This window comes from Pimephales promelas, chromosome 19 (genome assembly GCF_988280905.1).
Source record: "Pimephales promelas chromosome 19, fPimPro1.hap1.1, whole genome shotgun sequence".
Classification (NCBI taxonomy): domain Eukaryota; kingdom Metazoa; phylum Chordata; class Actinopteri; order Cypriniformes; family Leuciscidae; genus Pimephales; species Pimephales promelas.
This window is the reverse complement of record NC_142787.1, coordinates 6015627-6038047: the sequence shown is the minus strand read 5'-3', so window position 1 is coordinate 6038047 and position 22421 is coordinate 6015627. Positions and strand designations below refer to the sequence as shown.

At 39.1% G+C, this 22421-nt stretch overlaps 1 long non-coding RNA gene across 1 annotated transcript; it reads right to left on the bottom strand.

Annotated features, from left to right (window-relative positions):
- Positions 1–1033: 1033 nt before the first annotated feature.
- LOC120461947 (uncharacterized) lies at positions 1034–12340 on the bottom strand. Its single transcript, XR_016147669.1, has 5 exons — positions 12157–12340; positions 7569–7697; positions 7243–7343; positions 3986–4102; positions 1034–1320 (listed from the first exon to the last, which is right to left on the bottom strand). It is a non-coding gene; the product is annotated as an uncharacterized LOC120461947 (long non-coding RNA).
- Between the last annotated feature and the right edge of the window lie 10081 nt (positions 12341–22421).

The window sequence follows — 22421 nt, the reverse complement described above, 5'->3', positions numbered from 1 at the left end:
GCCAGATCAGGTTGCGTTTCTGTAGTTCTAATGAGACATAAGAATACTACAAATTTGACTTGCTTTACGTCAAGCACTACAATAGTCATTATTTTGTTTTTATTCGTTTCTGATGTTGCAATACATCATACTTTCATGAAATCATGCAACATACTTTACCTTGTCTGTGGACATCGTTCATTCCAAAGCCGGTGCTGATAAACAGCGAGCGTGTGTGTGACGGTAGGATGCACTAAGCTAAATTATTTACAACAGCGGTAATGGACAATTCCACTTCCAACCTGTAGGGTGACCGCAGAGGAAAAGTTACTTGGTGTTACTTTAAGGGTGATTTAAGATGTAGGGGGAAGGGTCGACAGTGTACTTATAGATGTAAATAAAGAAATTGATTACAGATGGAATTACATCCCAGTATTTTTACAATCCGGGTACAATACATGTACACAATAAGAACACTGTGTCAAATGATTCATTTAAATGTTATTACATTTACTAATTATTATTACTCCAAATAGTCCGGTGTCACATATTAAGAGATATTAAAATTCAAAAAGTCAGACATGTACAATGTATATACTTCGTTGTGGTTATCTGACTTAGTTGTGCTATTGACATTAATTTTAGCTCTAAAATCTTACTGTAGTGTATGTCTACAATTGTTCCATCCGTGTATTATTTACTCTACGAGGATAATTAGGAGAAACAGATGAGACACGGTTAATGATTGCATAAAACATAAATAAAACCAATCATGTCTCAGAAGAGAAACCTCTGGGAGCAGCAGAGATGGAAATGATTCAATTTGTTTTCAGGAGAACTCGCAACAGCCAAAGTGACAAATGCAAACCTCGCAGGTGCATATTATCAGCAAGCTTTGTCATGTCAAACTTTATTTAAAGGGGTATGATGCTTTTCACCTTTTCAACTTTATTTAGTTTGTCAAGTCAAGTCACATTTATTTATTTAGCGCTTTTTACATTACAGATAAGTGATAACATGAAAGTAATACAACACAGATCAATAATATTGTTGAATATTAAACGTCCCCAACTAAGCAAGGCAATATTGGCAGGGAACCAAAACTCCATCAGGAGATTGAATGGATAAAAAGAGTCGGGGGCCAGTTCTCCTCTGGTCAACGAAGGAACAGTGATTACAAAACAAACTGGATCGAAAGATTAAGAGAATTTTGTCCATTTCCATCTGTTTGGAAGTCGAAGATATCACGCCGGTATGGAGACGAGATGTTGAGGATCGTGTCGATGAGGCCGGCCCTTAAGGTCGGGATGGGTCCAGGCGCAGGTCCACCATTGAGGGTCCCTCGGGATAAACAGAGAAAAAAATATTAGCATAGACGCCAACCTTCTTTTGATGTACCAAGTACATCAGGATTTATGGGACGTGTTCCAGTTTGTAATGTAAAAAAAAGATCTACCAAGTTAAAAGCTCCACACCAAAGGGAAATCTTTTATTTAACAGAATCCACTTTCCAAGAACTACAACGAACGGCTCGGTTGGACTACAAAACATTTTTTTCCGGGCTTTATGAAGTCATAATGCTACTCGTTCAAATAATCCCGCCCACGAAATATGTAAAAAGCGGACAAGGCCTGGTTGAGCTGCTGCTACGTCAAAGAGATGCTGTTTTTTCCACAACTCATTTGTTAGACCTTCTTAAGACTTACGAACTTTAAAAAAAAAAGTAAAATTTATTTCAAACACTGATTATAATCCTAAAATGTATCTGCACGCTGCATATTTTATGGAAAACAGCTTCCAGAACCCTTTTTCACTTTGTCGGGACAATCTGTTGTTTGTGGATCACAACTTGTAAGTATGCCTTATTATCTGTATTTGTGTTTTCTATTAACAGTTCCTCTTATACGTTTTATGTTGTTGCTACACTCGCCTGCTAGCCAACATTAGAGTTGATAAAGTCTTAAAGCTTTTGTAAGATCTCGCTTATGTAAGGCTGTTCACTGCCCCTCAGGAAATTTAACCATGGTTTTGTTAACACAGTCTCATCCCAAAAAGTCATGTAACTGACGTCTTGGGGCGTATTTTGACCATACGTCAATATCCGCCTTTTTAGGGCCCCCTTAAACGTCGGTAGATGGCGATCCCGGGCCGTCATACAACTGACGCTTTACCTTAAACGTCAGTTAGGTGACAGGTTAGGTTTAGGTATGGGGTAGAGTTAGGATCCCATAACCTCATCTACCGACGTTTAAGGGGGCCCTAAAAAGGCGAATATTGACGTATGGTCAAAAGACGTCCCAAAACGTCAGTTATATGACGTCTTGCGATGAGACCGGGTTGGTTTTGTGATCGATTAATATTTGTTTTATTATAGTATTTTTACAAATACCATGATTAAATGGTGTAACATTGTATATAAAATGCATAAGAAGATTAAAAAAAAGGTCCTGTGTAATCCGTGCTTGAAAGTCTGTGCATGAAATCTGTTCTGGATGATCCTCTTGTTTGTTAAAGGGATACACCACTTTTTTTTGGAAACAGGCTCATTTTACAACTCTCCCAGAGTTAAACTGTTTAGTTTTACTGTTTTTGAATCCATTCAGCTGATCTCCGGTTCTGGCGGGAACCACTTTTAGCATAGCTTAGCATACATCATTGAAGTGCACAAGACCATTAGCATTTCTCAAAAAAAAAAAACCTAAGTGGTTCGATATTTTTCCTATTTAAAACTTGACTCTTCTATACATCGTGCGCTAAAACCGACGGAAAATGTAAAGTTGCGATTTTCTATGCTGATGGGAACTATACTCTAATTCCTGAGTAATAATCAAGAAATGTTTCTGCCGTACCACAAACTTAGTCCCGGTCACATTGGAAGGTACCAAGCTGGGGACTATTTTCAGGTGCTGCGTCATATCATTACGCCTGCTGCACTCAGGGTACGGAAGTGATGTATGCTAAGCTATGCTAAAAGTGGAACCGCCAGAACCGGAGATCGGCCGAATCGATTCAATAACGGTAAAACTCAACAGTTTAACTCTGGGGGAGTTGTAAAATGAGCCTATTTCCAAAAACAAGTGGAGTATCCCTTTAACATAGTCAGGGTCTGAATCAATCTCAAATTAGTTGGAAATTGCCGCCATCCTTAATATTTACATAGAGCAAAACTCGCAATTATAGAAGGAACACACTGGGCCAGCTAACCAATCACATTTCCTATTTCGGAACGAGGGGGCTTCATTGAAAGCGGAACTAAACAACGTGTTCGGGACAGACTGGGGAGTGAGGAGCTGTAATGAAAAATATTTGAAAAATGATGTGTTTTTGAACAATCAAGCATGAAACATATTCTAGTACACCCCAAAAACAAAATCAAGACTTCGTAAAAGGACACAATTGGCCGAAGTGACTTGAGATGGCTCTGTTTGTATACAGAAATGTGCTCAAATGAGCGTCTCAAAAAGGCTTCCTTTATTTTACTGCTTCTGTCTGGACATATTATGTGTGCATGTTTTGCGTCTTCACATGCTGACATTTCTAGTCACATTTCCAGACATTTTTTGTAGTATTTTGTTCTCATACACTGGCAGGAAAAGCCCACCAGGCATGCAGTCGGCCACTGGGATCAAACAGTTCCAACAATCACTGCACAATTAGCAATCACGCTTAATGCACTCCCACTAATTTGGGCCAATCATCTGGTATTTCCACTTGATGCCCACATCCTTGTGCTTTCATCCACCCTTGGTGCATTTAGTCAGGTGAATGATTACAGTGCTTAACACCGCTCTCCTGGAAACAGCTATTTTAGGAAGCACTTCATCTGGCATGTGCTGACAGATGGATACCGTCATATTTTAATTCAGGTGCATAACACAAAAACAATGCAAAGGCGCGCAGGATTTGGGGGTTGCGTGGACGAGAAGAAAATAGCACATTTTGCCGGTTTACACTAATATTAATGTTGTAATTTAGGGCACTGAATTCGCAGTCCGGGTTTGCGCACCTGTCCACATCTGCACTAAGATGAGCGCTCTTCCCAGCGGGTCCCGTGAGCCTCTGCATCCCTCTGAATGAGTTTTTTCATCTTGATCTAGTTAACCTGCGACATGCCTCTTTTTCCCTGGTGAAAAAAAACATCCTGGATAAATATTTGAGCAGGCGGTGTGAGCGCTCAGTCCCGGCTCTCTCAGAGGCCCTTCCTGGCCCGTGTCAGCCAAGATTAATGTAGATTCACTAATGCACTGGGGTAGGAGGCTCACAAACACACACTTACACACATCACACACACACACACACACTTTTTTTTTTTTTTTACCAGATCTCCTGTGCCCAAAGTTTGTGGAAGGACCATGTACATGACTTGGGAAACCGTGGAGAAATCAATTCAGCTGATGTTTTGATATGTTAGGAAAGCAGACCGTGTTTCCCGTAAAAGAACCAAATGATAAATTAATGGACAGGAAAGAAAAAGGTGGAGGCAAGTTATTAGGAATGGATCCTCCTAAAATGGCTTCGCAAAGACACTACATGTAAGGAATAGTGCAAAAACATTTGCAGAAGGAGTTTTTTTTTCATACAATTTGTTCAAAGGAGCAAAACAGTTTCTCCTAGAGAAATTGTCACAGAATATCAATGAAAATGGAATTTAGCCACATGAAGCTACTGTGCTTAGGCGCGCAGATACAATTCTCTCGTGAACCTTGTGTTAGCAAGGAATCAGCAGCAAATTCTTTACTTTTGGGAACGGATGTCAGACTATAATTATTTTGATGACAATCTTTATCTTTAACATTTCAGATGCTATGCGAAGATGTTGGTAAGCTGATATCAGTCACAAAGTCACATAACATTACATATGTTACCAAATATTTTTTTTGTATCCATACATACAAGATTTAATTGACATATTTCAGAGTCCATGTTATAGATCTTATTGTGAGCAATTTATCTATGCATATAATGGATTAACTTTTTTGGGAAGCTCCAAAAATTGGAATATTGTGCAAAAGTTCACTTATTTCAGTAATTCAACTTAAAATGTGAAACTAATATATTATATAGGCTCAGTGTATGCAAAGTGAGATATTTCAAGCCTTTATTTGTTATCATTTTGATGATTGTAAGCCATAATCATCAAAATTATAACAAATAAAGGATTGAAATATCTCACTTTGCATGTAATGAGTCTATAATATATTAGTTTAAACTTTTAAGTTAAATTACTGAAATAATTGCACGATATTATAGCTGGCAGTAATATATGATGATTTACAGTAGCTGGCGATGTCACTTTGTAAAGAAACACTATGCGCCTATAGACTGAACAGAAAATATGTCACCATTTTTACAAATGTGTGTGTTTGTAGCTTAAATCGAGATGGCAGTATTGTTGGTAGCAGTATTGTTTTCAAAAATGTACACATTGAAACTCGTTTTTAAATGTTTTTGCGTTTCCAGGCCCACAAAACGCCGTTGTCATGTAAATGAACAGCCAAAACGCAAAAAAAGTTTTCCGTTTTTATTTGATAAAACTGCCACTTAGTCCCCACCCAACAGTTTTTCTTTTTCGATAACTCGTTACACTTGGAAATATATGTCACAATACGGAAAAAATTGCTATGGCTCTGAACCATCCAGCACTTTTTTATGCAATATCCAAAAAGCACATAAATATATGGTAATCAAAACCTGGCTACAGTGTTGGTGGTGAAGCCGGTACCCAAAAAATTAAACACAATTTGTGTCGCTAAGTAACTTGCACTGATAGTTCTCAAAAATATGTATTACATATTTGTAACAAGGTTAAAGGCTTTAGGGAAGAGGGAGGCGGGAACCTGCAAACGATCAACGTAAAGTTTAATCATAAAATGAACAACCAAACGAAAGTAAAGCGCCAGTCCCTCAATGACAACTCCATCCAATCATCTTCTAAGCGTTATTCCCACTCATTTGCAGGGTCCGCTTCACACACACATTTGATTTGGCACATGTTTTACACTGTTGTGACTTCTCCTTCCGGAGTTCCTCCGTGGGACTTGAGACCGGTGTGGTGCGCAGGTGGCGCGGATTAAAGGTGAACTCCGGTGCAAAATGAACCTTTGGTCTAATAAAACATTGGTACCTTGTCAATCGTTCTCTGAGATCCCAGACAGCAAACTGACATTGAATCAACGTGGAAACGACGTCTCTCATGACATCGAAACAATGTTGATTTTGCTCATCGAATTAACGTTGGACCAACGTCAGACGCGGCATTCTTCAAAGCTAAATGAAAATCGAAAATTGGTTTGCTTTCATAACGTTGAAACAACGCATTGATTTCAAGTTGATTTTCCGTTAGTTTTGAAAGAATGACTCGTCTGACGTTGGTTCAACGTTAATTCGATGAGCAAAACAATGTAAGATCAACGTTGTTTCAATGTCATGTTTCTACGTTGATTCAATGTCAGTTTGCTATCTGGGATTTGTTTTCATGATAATCGAATGTAAAGAGTTTTATCTCTAAAAACTATTTAGCGTATAATGCTAGTAATGGGGGCATTGACTAAGTAAAAAGAAATCGCTAGTTTATACCACTAACCAGGCTCAAAATAGCCCCACACTAACACAGTAACATAATGAGGGTCCCTACATGCAAAACTAAGCATTGAGAACTTTGTAAGTGTACAGACCGTTTAATAAGGAGATACTTTATAAAAGACAGTTCACTTCGTGTATACAGACAGGAGCCATCTTAGAAAATAGTATCGATAAGTCGAACACCGCTCCTACGGTTCGGAAGTTCTCTGAACTTCATACAGTTCAGCTCACTCAGCACGGCGTTCGTGGTTTGACTTATCGAGACTGTTTTCTAAGATGGCTCCTGTCTGTATACACAAAGTGAACTGTCTTTATAAAGTATCTTCTTATTAAACGGTCTGTACACTTACCAAGTTTTCAATGCTTCGTTTTTCATGTATGGACCCTCATTATGTTACTGTGTTAGTGTGGGGCTATTTTAAAGTCTTGATAGTGTAAACTAGCGATTTAGTTTAACTTAGTAAATGCCCAAGTACTAGTGTTCGTTGTACGCTAAACAGTTTTTAGAGATAAAACTCTTTACATTCGATTATCATGAAAAAAAATCTCAGAGAACGGTTGATAGGTACCAATGTTTTATTATACCAAAGGTTAATTTTTACACTCGTGCCACCAGCTTTGCTCAATTCTCACTGCCCTGCTTGACAGAAAAATATAAATCCATCCATCCATTCTCCAAACCTCTTTATCCTCCGCAGGGTCGCAGAGATGCTGGAGCCTATCCCAGCATTTCAAGGTACGCTGAAGAATTGGCCAGTCCAAAATCATTCACTGAAAGGTAGCTGGAAGAGTTAAACAAAGGAATGAAGGTAAGACTGTGATACATATTGTTCTTTTAGCGTGCGGATTATGTAGAAACATAGTCATGTTATTGTTTAGCTGTAAAGTCGATGGAAAAGAGGGGCAACTCTGAGAAAGATCTGAAGCCAAGCACCCACAATATTGTAGTAAAATGATTGCAGTTAGACATTATATGGCTGGGCAAAGTCTACTCTGAGTGGGCAAACCTCGGGGCTGGACGAGCTGGAGGAAAGGGCCTGGCCACTGTTGTGAGGCTGGACAGAGGTGCCTTTGTCTAGAAGCATCCGTTGCTTAGCAGGTGCTTTCAGCTGCCCCGGGGGCTCCTGTGTTCAGCCCTTCTGGTGGAGGGACGAAAGGAGGGTTAGCAAGAGGGTTAATGCACGTCTCTTTCAGCTTCCAGACAGAGCGAGAAACAGAGAGAAAGCAAACAGCTCTCTGATAACGCCATGAAAATTGTTCGACATAGTGTTGTCTTTTTTTGAAGAATGCTAAAGTACCTGCAAATAATGTACCATATGTACAAATAATGTACCAGTCATTCAGTACCTTGATGTTACCATCTGATTCCACTGTCAGAATGACTGGACAAAACTGTCAACCCATTTTATTTGTACAATAAACGGCAATGACCATTCCATGACCGGTTTTAATCACCTTCTCAACTAAAAAAGCTTGTGACTTCAACATTAAGTAATTTAGATAGAAAGAGATGTGCATTTTTACCTAACATGTTGTGATGGATAGAAAGACTTTTTCTAGGAATGGATCTCAAAAGCAACAAGAAGCCAACACTTCACACACACCTGGCTGATCTGCATTCTTGGGTTACAGACCTCACAGTGTTCCCTTGAGGCATTTTTACCGTTTTTAACAGGCTCTCGTGGTGCGTCCGTTGTGCGAGCGTGTGTAGGGTGCAATTTAAACACGACTCTTGTTTTACGCTTTGTAATCACTACTGCTTTGAGATCTACCCCAACATTCATTGGTGTGATGTGTATATTGGCACCAGTTTGACATAAAACAATCTCATCAGCTTCGGGACTCTTGAATCAAACGAACTTCAGTTGAGTAATTGTTACACAAGCATATTCCATACCGCAATGACATGCAGTGGAGATATATTTCAAGCTGTGGTCACCACTTAAATTTGGTTCCTGTTGCGGCATTCCTTTGAACGTCACTGTGGAAAAAGCTTACTCCATCATTACGGCTCAGAGCACAGAGGAATTCTCAACATTCGGAGCCGAGTTTAAAGGAGAATGTGGAAGTGTTGTGTGACATTGCAAAAAACTCCTAATTCCTGGATGTTAAAAACCTCATCTATATCCTATGTTTTCCCACAGCTGTTCTGAAAGTCTTGGTAGATTCTTCAAGGGGTCATAACATGAGAAATCATATTTTCCTGAAACGACTGAATTCACTTTTATAAAAACGCTGTACATTTCAGAACTTCCTCCTCCGTCCAAAATCAGGGTGTCCACGGGGTTTTAAAAAGTATTAAAAAGTGATAAATCAAAATTGTCAAATTTAAGGCCATTAAAAGTGTTAAATGTAGTCTGAGAGGTATTATTTTTTTTAAATTAGGTATTATTTTTTTTCAGACTATCAGATGTCCTATTTTGTGTTTGCGTTAGTCCGTATAAATATGGGCTTTAGCTTATATGGGCACAATCAAAGATCTTTCATCTCTGTCTATGTTTGATGCTGACGTCATATTCAGTGGCTGGACGATATATAGAGGCTATATAACCCTGATATAAGTGATCACCGGGATTTAGACCTACCTATATTGTATTTATATAAAGCGTTCACAGGCAAATTTGCTTTAGCCTATGTAGATCTATATATTGCTTTTATTTCCCTTTTATTGAAATCAGGCAAACATAAATGTCAGGCAACACGATTGCTGGCTGCATGTCAATATCCATGGATCAACTTTAGTAAGTTGTTAGGAGTCCAACTATATTGAGTCCAACATTTAATTTAAATTGATCAAATTGTTAGTTTTAGTCGCATTTTCGTTGAATAGTTTCCCCTATTAAATCGAGTCACGCAACAGATCTTTTGCCCCTCAGTCAGGTTGAGGGGGGTTGTACCGGCGAGAAAGTGATGTCAATGCATTCCCTCTATTGTTTGGTGTGTAAAAAAACATCAATGTCAACTGGATGGGAGCTAATGCACTTCGGTCGCAAATGCAATCCACTAAACACAAAAATGGAATGCGTGCTCTAAATCTATTCATTTTTGTATGTTATAAATGTTAAAATCTGTGTAATAGAAAGGTCGCTGGTTAACACTTGCAATTCAGTGTCGTGATGGTTTTAAAAAAAATTCTGAAGGTAATAAAAAAAGGTATTAAAAAGTAGTAAATTAAACTTAAGGATTACTGTATATACCCTGAAAATGTGCATTTATGGAAACTAAGCAGCAAAAATCTCATTACAGACGTCAACAACTTACATATCAGGACATATCAATAAATGATTGTCAACATTTATAAACTATTAACAACAACTAGGCGATTAGAAACCCATCTGTCACAAAAGAGTATGATTATTATGAGAAAGTACCACTTCGAGAGCAAAATGCTGTGGTCAAATGACAAATAAGATTGTCTAAGATACTTAAAAGGAAAACTTAAAAAAAATCTACTTTAAACTGTGTATGCCATGTGCTTATAACCGCAATGTTTGCATTAATGTTGTTTTTGTATTAAAGAGCACCTATCACCTTGCTGTTATGTTTTCTGTAGCATGCACAATATAGTTATATTGTGTTGTGTGTGTTGTGTACACTCCGCGCAGCTTCTAAGCGGGGTAAAGTTAGTTTTGTTTTTGATATTCACAAGACATTCATTGAAAAATGGCAATTACCTCCTAAACGACTTAGCCAAATATGACTACGCTCTATATAATAAGCACTGTCCCTCAAAAGCTGCCGCAAAGTGAGTTTCGCCGGGAAAGCTTGCTCTTGACGGAGTTTGCTTTCTGGCTTTCTGACACGTTTGTTCAAACTATATACAATTTTCAACACTTGACAAGCTATAATCCTGGTTATAGGCGTTCCATTGCCGACAATCTCTGCCTACGGTTTACCAATAACAACTGACTGGGTCATTTGACCAATCACTGCAGATTTGCGTCTTTCAAAGGAGGTGTTTGGGAAAATGAATCGTCGAACGAATAATTTGGGAGTCGTTGAGCAAATCAGGTAAAAAATAAATGCATATTATAAGACAAATAAAGTGTATTTTTATCCTTGCCTGCACGTTAAACTCTTTTTGGGAACTCCCAAAACAAAAATAGGAACATTTCAAATTTTATGATAGGGGCTCTTTAATGCTTCAACAAAACCTTTTTAACTAAAGTTCACATACATCATGACTTGCATCAAACTTTCTATGACAGAAAAAGTTCAAAATATATGATATTTTAAAGGGGTCATGAACTGGCTTTTTAAATTTTATTATATTGTTGTCTGAGGTCAACTTATGACGTTCGCTTGGTTTTTGCATTCAAAAACATCAAAATGAATAAGTAATAGGCTATTTTGTACCCAAGTTTTGAGCCTAGCTGAAAAACGCTCGGTTTTTATGGGCGTCTCGCTCTGAAGACTTGGAAGTAAACGCCCACTGCTGTGAATGGATAACAGTTTTGCATATTATAATGAGTTTCAACTCACTCGTCGGTGTACGTGGGGGAAATTGTTTTGAAAAAGTCCAATGTTGTAAAATGGCAACCGGAATAATTCCCCCATTCATGTTCGAGTCCGTTTGTTGTACAATTCCTATCAGATCCATATAGACGGCACAGCACTGTTCTTTACTCTTAATCGTCTGCAAATCCAGTCTTGTTTACAAAACAATTCTCAGTGAAATGAAGCGAACAAACGGACAATGTTTTACCTCATCAGCTGGAACGTCATTAAAAATAAAGTTTATCCATGCAGTCTTGGGATCCAGAGGAAGCATATGCAGCGACTGTCTTCTTCCACATGGCATTGCCATTTAAGTGAAATCACTGAACTTAAATATACAAGCTTGATAAAAATCATCATTAAAGAAGAAAATTTCAAATGGCATTTAGAGGCTTTTGCATCTGAACTCTTCAATTACAGAATAAAACATAATAAAAGAGAAATAAAGAGGGAAAATGTTATTCTTATTTTATTTTCTTATTCAACCTCATTTTATAAGGTATAATGGTTCTTAAAGGCTTGGAGGGGGAAAATAATGAATGTTCAAACTTGGCAGCTTGTTTATTTTTACCCTGTCATATATCATGACATTTGTTGTATCGTGCATCAGGAAGCCAATGTGTGACTTAAAGGATGTTTGTAAAAGTAAGGCCGATCGCACCCGGTGTTTGCTCAAGTGTGGTAATCCATAGCTCAGTTTGCTGACAGTCAAAGTTCGTCCTTCTTATCATTGCCAGGACTTCAGCTCCTATAGCACATGATAGACAGGCATGAAACAGGCCACCAAAACACCCCCAATTCCCGGGTCTGGGTTCGAGCTTTTTACTTTTAATCAGATTGGCCTAATACCTACAGGTTGCCCACGCAGCTTGAGCAGAGGAGACAATTGATACATATGCTTGTCCCTTTCCCCCTCCTCCTCTCCGGAGTGTGACAACAAAGCGTCTTTGTAACCTCAAGGAAGGGACACAGTGGACCTTTATCTGTATGTCTAGAGCATCCAAAAAAAAAAAAAAAAAACCCCGCAAAACCTTTGTTCAGTTGCCTTCCTGTGAGGTCATACATATTACATAAGGGCTTGCTTCCTGTTGCACTGACCTGGTGATTTTAGGCTAGACGTTGGATGGTGTTTCTCGGCAGTGGCCCATGTCTGACAACCTTTTGTTGTTACGTCCTTTGGCAACATCCGGTAAAGAGCACATCTTTTTCCCTAGAGACAAAAAGAGTTCAAGGACTAGTTCACTCGCAAATGGAAATTCACTCTTATGGGTTGTAAACCTATGACGTTCCTCTGTTGAACACAAAAGCAGACAATTTTCAAGACAGTTTTCCATGCTCTTTCAGTGCGATTACAATGAAAGTTTAAAAAGATACAAAGGCAATTCAATGAAATCAAAGCAAGGTGTGTGCCTTTTAAACTGTTGCAAATTAGAGGTCATTGAATTCAGAATGAATGAGAAGGTAAATGCAACAAGTAGCTGATTTGGTACACGAGAGCATACCATGTGTCCCACTCCCACAAAGTAAATTAACAAGAGAAAGACTGAATGACTACAACGACCATTTGAATACAGTAATTAAAATATCTCAGGAGCATAAATGAGAAAAACAAGCCTCACAAAAACACATGCAACATACTGACCATTTCATATGAAGACAGCCAGTCAATGTTACAACAGTGAACATGAACTTTTGCCTCACTACAATGTCTCTTGTACCTAAAACAATTTGTTGCCTCATAAGTGCGGGAAACTTACCAATTACATTAGCTTACATACAAAAGCCCCAACTTTCAAAACTCTATTCTACAGAGTGCCCAACTCAATTGTATTCGGTCAGCCAATGTTTCACATTGCCTCTTGAATAATCCTTTAATTGAAGACGGCTAGGAAACTGGTCTTTTGAATTAGCTTTAGAGCTCTCTCCTTACTACAAAGTCTCATGCATCACATTATTATAAATGGCAAAATTACTATTGCACTCCCTTTAATACTTAACAAATGGGGTTATGTTGCTCACTTTCATTTGGGAATGACACTTTGTATGGCTGTCTCTTTCCACAGTACCCTTCAAGGCCACAAAAATGCCCTGATTGTGCAGTGCTGTGGGTCTCCAGGACCAGGATTGAAAACCACTGGATTAGCACATTCTACCGCAGGGTTTCTTAACTCTAGCCCTTGATGTTCACTGTCCTGCAGAGTTTGAAATCAAAAATACAACTGCGTTAAAACTTCTTTGTCAAGGATAACTCAATAAAGTTGCATTAACTTATTTCCATTGTGGTCCTTCATTTTAGAAAATCTCCAACCCTAATCAAACACACCTGAACAAGCTAATCAAAGTCTTCAGGATAAACTCTGCAGGACAGTGGACTTCAAGAGCCAGGGTGAGTTGAGAAACCCTGTAAAGCTTAGAATATGTTACAGGGTGTGTGCCTCTGAAGATGGACAGCCAGTGTTAGACCTGTCTTGCATTAGCAATTTAAATCTCTTCTTACTTCAATTCATTTTGCATACAAACACACAACGTCACCATTTCCCTGCTACAGCCAAATGAGTACAATGCACTGACAAATTGTCCCACTAGAGATAGCCTTTCTGAAAAAGACCAGAGAACAATGTGAGGTCTTAAACCTTTGTTTTTTTTTAAACTTGGCTACTAAGTGCTACCTTAAACATCTCAAAGGAAAAGTAGCACAATTGCTACAGAATGACTACCTTAATGGCCAGCATGAACTTAATTCTTGAACTCAATTTCTCTTGCAACCTAAAATTGCCAGGTGACGATCCATCTCACAAAATCATGCTCTGCGCCAAGGGCAACGTAAGCATTTTTTGCTAGTTTTAGTCCGACGCAGTTTTCATTTTCACGTCCTGCACCAAGTTGTTTAAATAGCAAATGCATTTGCACACATTTGTGCACCCATGGGCTGCTGGTCTGAAAACAAGGTGTGTTCAGGCGAACTGTTGACCGGTTGCTATTTTGAGGCAACAGAATTAGACTGCCCAAATATATATATATATTAAATTTTATTTAAAGAGCACATTAGTAAAGTGCGCCTATAGATGGATCACCAACACGTGTACACTCTGCTTATTAAACACACAGGGATAGACAGCAGCACACAAACATGCCAAATATCTTAAATAAAAGGATTACAATGTAACAAATGTTACAATGTTACAAAGATTATTATTGTGTTCATAAAGATATGATGGATGCGGCTTGTCCCGTAGATGATCTGCATGCGCACTTTTACCTTGTCTTTGCCTTGGAGACACGTTTAGTGTTTTTCCACTATCAAATTCCGTCATGTAAATAGCCAACGCATTCTCATCCTTTAGCGTCATATAGAACGCTATATGACCAAACGGTGCTATACTACGCACATGGCACCCATTATCGTTAATATAACACGCGCTGTGATGGGTAGGTTTAGGTGTTGGGTAGGGTAGGGTAGTCTCATATTACGCTAAATGATTTATGACTCCTTGGGTTCGTGTGTTATATTAACGATAAAGGGTGCCATGTATGTAGTATAGCGTCGTTTCGTCATATAGCGTTCTATGTGACGCTAAAGGATGAGTACGGGCTGAAATAGCACATCCGCCATGGCGCAAGCACAACTGGCATTTAAAGGGAATGGGCGATGAGACTCCGATTGGTTTAACACGCATAAATCCCAAAATAAACCCATTACTCATTAAGTGAATAGGGACAACCCTTTTAGACCATGCGCCTGGCGCACTAACCATTTTTCCCGTTGTGAAACTTGTGCACTTGCGGCCTGCGCTTTAGACCATGCGCTTTGATCGTAAAAATTAGGCCCGATAAGTTCCTTCCACAAACTTATTGTGCCACTCAAACAACAATCTTAAATCTTTAATACAAAACACAATAGGGAAATGCCAACTTAAAATGGTAGATTTTAGAATGAGGCTACTTTGGCACCCAAAGTCTTGCTCGATGTAAGATTAGTTTTAGATTTTTTTTTGTTTGCATAAGCTGATGAGCTCTTCTCACCACAATGTTTCTTACATCCTAAAACCAGTCTCCAGGTGGGGCTTCAACTTTGCTTTGCATGACTGATTACACTACTGGAGACGCCTTTATTGAAACTAACCAAAACCAGAAATCATTCACAAGTCCCAACCTCATAGAAAGAACAAGACACGTGCTATATATTTTTGCACTTTGATTGAAAATGGCCAGCCCATGTTAGACCTTTTTTTTTTGCCGTCAAATCTTGAACTTTCTTTTGATTTAAATGTTTCTGCAGTGTCTACATTGCAGTCTTTTTGTACTACAATATCTCTTCCACCCTAAGATCATACTCCACTTGCGGAGTAACAACTCGCAACCTCAGCATTGCCCTGCTGCTTAGCATCTTTCAAGCAGTTTGCGTCACCAGAGCTGCTATCAACATCACAGGATAAAGGTGAGGCTTAGGCGAAAAACCTCACAACCACAATATAGCATCCATATAATTTTAGGTGAATGTTTTAAATCTGTATCATAAAATGTGTATACTGTATGTAATAGATTCGAGCTAGTAAGAGCTGTATGACCTGACCTGGGGCATGCTAGCGACTTATGTTAGCATTTTACGTCTGTTAGCGTGCCCGCCTCCCATGCCAGAGACGCTGCTTCGAATCGCGCTCAGAGCAGGTTGAGTAGGACCAGTTACATGTGGTGCCGTGACGGGCAGTGGGGTTTAGGGGAGTGAGCATAACGGAAGCAAGCTAGTAAGAGCTGTGCGGGTAAACCTCACTCCCCTGCCCTCAAGAGGCACACTAGAGACAGATGATGGTTCAAATTCTCGGAGCGAGTATAATATCTGCTGACTCTTTATTGTGATGGTCCCCCAACAGACATTCTACTGACTGTAAGTAACTTTGCAAGTACCTCAACTTATTCTATCCCTAAACCAGTCTACCAATACTCTAATAACACTCTAATGAGAGTTAGTAGACATGTAAGTGCAACGTTACTTATAGTCTACATAATAAAAGGGACCATCAAAATAAAGTGAAATTCAACTTCATCCCATTAATAGTCCCCTTTTTACTTTTTTTTACTTTTACAAGTGTTTTGGCTTTACCTATGTGTTGCGATACAGTGGCCCCAAAAAGTATTTTTACACTTAAGCCGTGTTTCCACCGCAATTACCTGGAACTATTTGTCCCAGGAACTTTTTTCATAGGAACTTTTTTTGCCCCAGACCGCTTGCTTAACCACGGACTAAAGTACCGGTCCAGGGCGGGAAGAATATGTAGTGACGTTGAACAGCGTGCGACTGCTCCTCCCAGTCTGCGCAAGCTGTGCTACTTTTGTGTACGATGGGTTTACTAACAAGTTAATTAACAAAACGGCAGAATAGAAGCGAGCACCCAAAGCGTATTCAGAAAGCCCGTAATGCTAGATATAAAAGATGTTTGTTATCAGCGGACATTGACAATGAGATGGATGGGACGAACGTGCGCCATCGGGTAGAAAGAAGAAGTGGTAAGAACCAATAAGCATGTTCAGCGAACAAGTCCCACCCTGAAAATTCCCGAACTCTGAAAAAGTACTCCTCGCCAGCAGGGACTTTCTGAGAGGGGAAATTTTTACCCGGAACTTAATTTATGTCGCTTTTCCACTGCTGGTACGGCTCGGTACGGCTCAGGGGTGCGTTTCCCGTACAACGACGTAGCTCACTGCTTCACTACCATAGTACGATGGATCGTTGGAGAAATCAACTAGCTAGTCACGACTGTTTCCCGAAATCCACTGTCGCAAAGTACCGTTCAACCATGTTGGTTTCGCACGTGGTGGAGTAATAACTACTTTTAATGAAACTGCGCTAGATTTGTTTTATATAAATTACAGACATGTCATCTGAGGACTATTTCTAATTGTTCTTAGTTGTTTTGCTTTATTACCAGACTCAATATTTGGCTCGTTCTTACATAGTAGAGCACGTTCGCACATGCGCACTCTTCAAACACGTAACTTCAAAACTTTTGAAAAACTAAAAGACGTAAATTACATTTGTATGTATTCTAAATAAAAGGCACCGGTTGTACTGAATGTCAGCTTGCTTATTTTGCTCAAGATAAGGATTTATTACCTCCAAATGTCATGCAATATAGAAACGATGCCTCTAACCACAGGTCGAGAGCTGTCGTTCAAACCACCCAACTTTGCGATGCTGTTTGCGAATGTCCGTTGGAACGATGGTTTCGGGAAACACCGACTCGTTTAAACAATGCAGATAACGACGGAACTTGCGACCATAATTGGCTAACGATGCTTTCGGGAAACGTACCTCTGTACGGTTTGGCGCGACCCGCTTTTCCACTGCGTGGTACAACTCGGCTCGACACAACAGGGCTCGGTTCGCTTTAGCTCGGTTGCTTTTCCACTGCAGTTAGTACCGCTTTAAAGTGGGTGGGATTATAGACTGATAACAGCGGTGGCTGTTACTGGCTATTTAAATCTAACGAGTTTGGTTTCTCGCGACGATGTCTATTGGTCGCAAATACAATGACGCTGGTAGTGACGATTCTGTCTGACCAATCAGTGATCTGCAGTGTTTCATGTCACATTTTAGTACAGGTATGGTACGCTTGGAACCTCAACAGACCAGGTACCATTTAAAGAGAACCGAAGCGAGCCGTACCGTACTGTACCATGCAGTGGAAAAGCGCCATTAGACCCTGGTTCCTGCGGTGTAAACACACCGAGTACCACCCCAAAGTTCCTAGTTCCTGGGGAAAGTTCCTGCAGTGGAAATGCGGCTATAGATAAAATCCACATTGAGATGACAAAAGATCAGATCATTCTAAAAGAAATATAGCACAAATACACTTTTAGGTTTGTTAGGTTTACATTTTAATAGAGAACCAGATTTACTACTCAAAAAGATTTGGACACTTTCGGGTTAGCCAAACATGCCGTGTGAACGCTGTGTTTTTTTGAAAGCACTGTATATTATCAATTGTATCTAATATTCTTAACATTCATTATCATATTTAATTAAACAATTTATTTATTTTTATTAAAGTCAGCATGAGAAGCTGAGACAGTCTTAGGGCTTTGCAAGCGAGAAAAAAAAACTGCAGCCCTCGCACAAGTAAACATGTCATTGGAGAAAAGATGTTGCTGCAAGAGGGAGGGGAAGTTTTTAATGAAATCATTTATAAGAAACACCATGTTTTCATTGTGACTTTAACACTTTTTCCTGTCCTTAAAACTCACCATCTTTATAACTATAATGAAGTAAAAAGAAAAGCAATGGGTCGAGGACTTGTTGAGCGCGGTGCAGCTGTCTTCGGTCTGAGCGCCATGCATGTATGAAATGTCTCTGCGGTCGTGTCGGTCTGTACACTAGAGGAAGTTTTTGGCTTTTGACAATGAGCTCCCTAGGAATGCACCACTGCCGAGGCCAAGTGGGCGTGTTGCACTTCTGATATCGAAAGCCAAGTTTGGTTGGCTCTGTCCCCTCCGGCGCCTGTGGGGGGCTGCTGCGCTCAGTCGAGGGGCTGCTTTTCACACAGCCCTCAGATAAGCAAGCCTTGTGTGTGTGTCTGTGCACGTGCGTATGCTTGCAACAGTACTTGAAGCATAAAAATCTGCAAACTGTAAAACAAAGACAGATTACAGATAAAGTTAACACGTAATACTATGTTTCTAAATGCATGCATTACTATTTTGCTCGTTGCTTCCTGTTCCTGTTGTCCAGCGACAAAAGACGGGGCTTTAGGAGAAAAGGTCATGAAGAAGTTTTTTTTTTATTAGAACATGGCAAATTTATGGGGGGAATGTAAATGAGTATTTGTAAGACAACCCTGCTATGCGTTTTACAACTCTGCATTTGGAGCACTGAAAATCCATTGGGGTTGGGTGTTAGCACAGACCAGGCCACTGATACAGACCGGCAATAAATGGTGATAAGAAGTGCTTTCCGGAGCAGCAGTAGAGAGGGGAAATGATGCAAGACAGTAGCCCTTTGTTTTTAAAAGTTGCTCGCTTGGGTCGGTGCCATGGAGTTTGCAAAATTAGTGTTGCGAGCCGATTGAAGCTGAAAGATTGGGCCGATTCTCAGGGCCATCTCTGTCTTTCCTTATTTCTCACTTTTCCTCACCTCTGATGATTTTATTTATTTCCTACATCACATTTACATTTCGCAGATATGTTTATCAAGGTGTACGATCCATGGTAACTATATTTGTTTTGCCAAAAATTTAATTGGTATTACAGTAAAATTCTGGTTGATATTAGGTGCCACTGACATAAAAAAAAAAAATAAATAGACTTAGATTTAATTTATTTGTTATATACCGTATTTATTCCATTTACATTTCATGACAAAAAAAAAACATCTATAGAATGAATTTTATTAAAACAATCAAAAATGAGTGAGATCCAGCATGATGATTTAATTGTCAATTGTTTTAACATTTTAAAAAAAGCAAATGCTGCTCTGTATCTGTGAGAGAATATATTTGTAATTGATTAATATATAATTGATAAAATGTATATTCTAGTATATTTTATAGGCTATTTCAATAATGTTATTAATGATTCAATATTTAATAACACCATTTAGTAACAAGACTAGCCTTTAGAGGAAATGTTCTTGTTGACTTGAACACATCAGACTGGTCTATTTAGCTGTAGTTGTTGGCTATCTTGAACATTTATGACATTTTATGTAACATTTCTTATTAAAGTCATTCATAAAAAAGTACTGTATAACTCTGAAATATATCTAAAACATATTAAGCATGCGTGGGAATGGCTAAAAAGTGGCAAAAACCACTCATAAATCCTTAGCAATAGCTCTGTCTAGCATGACTCTAATTTTCTTAGTCTAGTATTGTATAACATTGTTTTCTTAGTCTAGTATTGTTAAATTAAATTAAAAACTCTTTTTAGGAATTATTTGCTGTACATTAATTGTAGATTTTTTCTATCTGTGCCAGATAACATTTTGAAATATCCTGCCCTTGATGTTCCCATTGATCCTAAGCTTCAATTCCTGCAGATTTGCACACACACACATGCACCAGAGGAAGTTCCATGAACAGTCTTACCTCCCAATCCCCCCCTCCTGCCTTGCAAATCACTGAGCTTCACTCTTGTTTGCCTCTGGTGGATTGCATTCATATCCGAGCCTGGTGAGGGAGGGGTGTGTGTGTGTGTGTGTGTGTGTGTGTGTGTGTGGTGGGGGGGGAGGAAGGGGATGAGAATAAGAATGAAAATGAGAGGGGAGGGCATGAGTACAGCACCAGATGTGCTCAGGAGTTTTGCAATATGTCATTCGCAAGAGGACGTTTTCTTGAACCAAGACACCGTGGATGAGTTCACTTCGGAAATGCACATGCAAACCAGGCTCTCAACGCATACTGAATTGTACAAAATGACTGGACATGTGACTTAGCGAGAGCAGATGCCAGATAGAGCTGCTAGGAGAAAGCTCAGGTCGTTAATGCATGCATTGAGTTGGTTTAAAAAGGTTACTTAGTGATTGTAGATATGGTGTAACACTTTATTTCGATAGTCCACTTTAGACATTCTATAAGTGACTTTGCAGCTACATGTCACCATTAGAGGATTAGTAGACTGTCTGCTAAATATCTGCTAACACTTTATTTTGATGCTCCCCCAACATACCATTAGTAACTTGCCAACTACAAGTCAACTTATTCTCCTAACCCGAACCCTAACACCTAACCATAACCAGTCTAAAACAGTCTACTGAAAGTCTACAACAGTTAGTTGTCACTATCGAAATAAAGTGTAACCCAAATGGCTGGTGTTTCTTTTGCTTTCACTCTGACTAACCCTAAGTATTAAACGCTTTGTGACCCACCCTTCACAGATGACATGTATGATACATTAAATGATGTGAGTTGTCGAGGAGAAGTGTGCTATCAATCTTCTGAACAGTGAACAGATTAACGATTTACAAATGGTGGGCAATTACATGATGTTTCATTAATATACCCAATCAGGGGCGAGGAGGCCTATATATAAATAGCTGACTCACCCCTGTCCCATGACAGTGTTCAAGCATCTCTCCTCCACCCAAGCTCTTCACTCTCAACTGTTCCTATCCCAGCCAGGGATGGGGGGGGAGTACACTGGGCTCGGAGCCCTCGCCCCAGCCAACAGGCCAAATACACAAACTCTTTACTCTATTCGATTATATGTAAGTGTGAACTAGTGAAATGGGATGATTAAAAAACATGTAGACCAACACTGAATGAGGGACCTAGACATCAGAATGTCATAAGCAATGTTTATGCCATTAGGTAATCCATTAGTATGGCTCAATTGGACTGATAAGGCTTCATGTAAACACCTCAATCGATCCTATTAAGCTCAGTCTGAATTCAATTTTGATCGGATTGGAAAGGGTGGTGTAGACCTGAAATAATCCGGTCAATAGAAAACAAATAAGCATGTAAACGCTGGAATACGACTAGTTTCAGATTCAAAAATACCTTGCAGTGATTTTTATGTCTCCCAAACATCCATGTTCATTTACGTTTTACAAACTGGTCAGGGACTAAATTATGTAAAGACATATTTTTGTGGGCAAACCTAGAAGCTGGCTTCCCCTAACAAAAACCCAGTAGGATTTTAGATTATTGCAGAAAATAAGCTCTGTGACCAACAAAAATGTTTGATTTTTACACGTTTTGTTCATCATGATAATCTTCAGGAATAGCTAATCTTGAACTCTAAATACTTTCAAGTACAAATCTAATCACCAACATCAACAACTAATAAACATTACCACTATTAAGCAACTCTTTCATTCTTTAATTAAAAACCTTTTTCCCTGAATGTTTGAGTTAGAATAGTTTGCAAGAGCACGACTGTAAACACAACGAGTTGGTGAGTTTACCTATTCAGCGTGATGACGTTTTATGTTCAAACAACCTTAGTAGTCCCAGTTAGCCACATGCTAGCCACCACCTTTTACAAGACAAAAGCTTTAAAAAAAATCCCCAGGGGGTGTTACCGATGTATACTATGTTGTAGAATTAAACTATTTTGAGCTTGTGTTCACTACAAATCTTATTTCAGGTCATTCAGGGCTAAGGAACCTTAAATGCTAAAATGCTAATTTGTTTCTAGGTTTTGGCTTTCAAAACGACGTCATCTCTGCAGCACTCTATTTTACTCACGGTAGCTGCGGATTAAACCAATATGTGAATCAAATTAAAGTTCAGGGTTCATTTAAAAAAAAAAATACTAGTGCATGTAAACATACTTATAGAGACGCAGAGGTGATCTCTGTTGGCCTGGACCAATATGATACCATCTAGAAACTACCTAGAACACCCTTGTTATTACCCAGAAACCCT